The sequence below is a fragment of the Rutidosis leptorrhynchoides genome, chromosome 8 (assembly GCF_046630445.1).
Source record: "Rutidosis leptorrhynchoides isolate AG116_Rl617_1_P2 chromosome 8, CSIRO_AGI_Rlap_v1, whole genome shotgun sequence".
In the NCBI taxonomy this organism is placed as follows: domain Eukaryota; kingdom Viridiplantae; phylum Streptophyta; class Magnoliopsida; order Asterales; family Asteraceae; genus Rutidosis; species Rutidosis leptorrhynchoides.
In genome coordinates this window covers 76313892-76316730 of record NC_092340.1, presented here as the reverse complement: position 1 = coordinate 76316730, position 2839 = coordinate 76313892, and the positions used below count along the sequence as shown (strand labels likewise).

General features: G+C 30.7%; 1 non-coding gene across 1 annotated transcript; it reads left to right on the top strand.

The window, feature by feature from the left end:
* The first annotated feature begins 636 nt into the window (after window positions 1-636).
* On the top strand, window positions 637-743 carry LOC139865294 (small nucleolar RNA R71). The gene has a single exon (XR_011764819.1). It is a non-coding gene; the product is annotated as a small nucleolar RNA R71 (small nucleolar RNA).
* Window positions 744-2839: the final 2096 nt, after the last annotated feature.

Sequence of the window (2839 nt, the reverse complement as noted above, 5' to 3'; positions counted from 1 at the left end):
CCTTCATCAACTAGCTTAAATACGACTTCTTCCAGATTTGACTTTTTCTCTTCAGTTTGTTGTGGTGGTTTATACAAGCTAGGTCTTTGTTGATTGAAAGTGTTGTTTTGAGTTGGTTGGTTATTCGGACCTTGCTGGTTGTATGAGTTATTATTGGGTCCATTTGGATTGTAAAGAATGTTTTGATTTCGATTAAAGTTTGGCCTTGGCGGTTGATAATTATTTTGATAATTATTTCCCGGCCTTTGGTTTATGTAGGAAACATTCTCTCTTTATTCCATTGTTAGTTCAATACTGAGACAATCTTTTGTCAAATGTGGTCCTCCACACTGCTCACAACTAATTCGTATTGAGTGTATATCCTTAGTCATCTTTTCCATTCGTCTCTCGACAGCATCTATCTTTACAGAAATGGAATCGAAGTCATGGCTACAATCGGCTCTAGCTGCTTTAGATGATCTAATGATATCTTTTTCTTGATGCCACTCATGTGAGTGGGAAGCAGTGTTATCAATAATTTTGTAAGCGTCAGTTGCAGTTTTCTTCATAATGGAACCACCAGCTGCTGTGTCGATGTCTTTTCGTGTGGCGATGTCGACGCCTTTATAGAAAATTTGCACTATTTGAAAAGTATCTAAACCGTGTTGAGGACATCCTCTCAACATCCTTCCGAAACTTGTCCATGCCTCATATAACGTTTCATTTGGCTTTTGCACGAACGTGGCAATTTCTCCTTGAAGTCTCACGACTTTAGATGCCGGAAAGAATCTTTGAAGAAATTTCTCAACTAAAATATCCCATGAGTCAATCGTTCCTTCAGGTAACGATTCTAACCAATCTTTGGCTTCTACTTTTAAAGTCCATGGGAACAACATAAGATAAATAGTTTCATCCTCAACTTCTCGGATTTTAAATAGATTACAAATCCTATTAAAAGTTCGAAGATGTTCGTTTGGATCTTCTTTTGTTGTACCACCAAATTGGCACTAATTAGTGATCATGTGTAGGATTTGTCCTTTGATTTCAAAATCTGATGCTCTAACATCTGGCTGATTAATGGCGTGACCTTGGCCCGTGCGTGTGGCTCTCATTCGGCCTTCCATACTTTGAGGTTCCGTTACTTCCATAATTGAATTTATTGAATCCGAATCACTAGAAGATTCTGATTTAACTATTTGTGGTTCAGGAGGAATGATTAGTGGTTCAGGATCTTGGAATTGTCCTTGAATATCCTCCGGATTCTCAGTTGTGAAGTCGGGTTCAAAAAATGGATTATCGGAAATTTGAGTTGGAGAACTTGTTCGACTAGATGATGATTCTAAAGAAAAATCAACGGCAACAATATTGGCTAGATGCCTTGATCGAGTTACAGGTGGTGAACGTATGAAAGGTGGTGAACGTTTTGCTCGGTGCATTCACTGAATATCCTATTAGTTATAAAAATAAAAATTATATAAGTTATCAAATTAATAGACTTTTCTGATTTTGCCCACGTTTCGAATAGCCAATAGATGCAGCAGGTAGCCAGGACCCTTTAAATCGGAAGCCCACAACTCGCCACTAACAAATCCAACTATTACTACGAACTAGAAAATTTGGATGTCTATCAATTTAATCGCTTAAAATAATTTTTCGTTTGAAATTTTAGAGAAGAAATAGAAAATTCTATGTCCTAAAAACTAGAGCGTCGAGAAATAAGAAAGAAAAAGATTGCGTCGAAAAACGTCGAAAAAATAAAAGGTCGAAAAAATAAAAGGTCGAAAAATAAAAATAAGAAAGTAGCGCGTCGAAACTTAAAAGGGATTCTAAACGAAAAACGGCAATTGCTTAAAATGATACTAAAATTTTAACACGGCGTCGCAAAATTTTAAGCCACCTAAATCTTAGTCTAAAGAAAAAGCACTTAAGGGATTTTACGGCAAAGCCTAAAAATCTAAAAGTATAAAAAGAACTATGGCAAAACTAAACTTAATACTAAAAGTTGTAACTAGAGTCTAAAAATCTAAATGTAATAAAACTTAAAATAAATATATATATATATTTTTAATTTTATAGACAAAATCTTAAAAATATATATATATATATATATATATATATATATATATATATATATATATATATATATATATATATATATATGTATTTAATTTTTTTTAAAAAAAAATTTAATTTTTTAATTTTTATTTTTTTTAACGATTTTAATATTTTTTTTTAAGGATTTTAAATTTTTTTTTAAAATTTTTTTTTCACGAAATTAATAATTTTTTTTATTATTTTTTTTAAAAAACTTTTTTTTAACTCATAATGAAACAAAATTAATTAATTTACTATTCACATGAAAGCGACATGATAGAAATTATTAATTATAAGTTACATAATATACCCCTGAAGTATTTAATAAATACGACTTTTTAAAACTTTACGATTCAAATTTGATTCAAAATTATTATTATATTATAATATTTTATTTCAATATTATTATATTATTATTATATTTTATTTCAATACTATTATATTATTATATTTATTAAATTATTATATTTAAATTAATATATCTTTAATCAATAAAAAAACAAAAAAAAAACTTAAATACCCCGTGAAGACACAAAAAGTGTCTCCGGCAGCGGCGCCAAAAACTTGATGTGTTCTAGAGGGTGTGTATGAAACGGCTATCAGTTTTATATTTATTTACTACAGGAAATCACCTAAATTAAACTAAAACACAAAAGGCAAGTATACCTATCGTGTAATAAGATAGCTAAGGTAAAGTCCGGGAGGTCGATCCGTGGACACTATTATTGGGTGTCTTACTAGGTCAAATTAGTTAATTAAGTAGTTA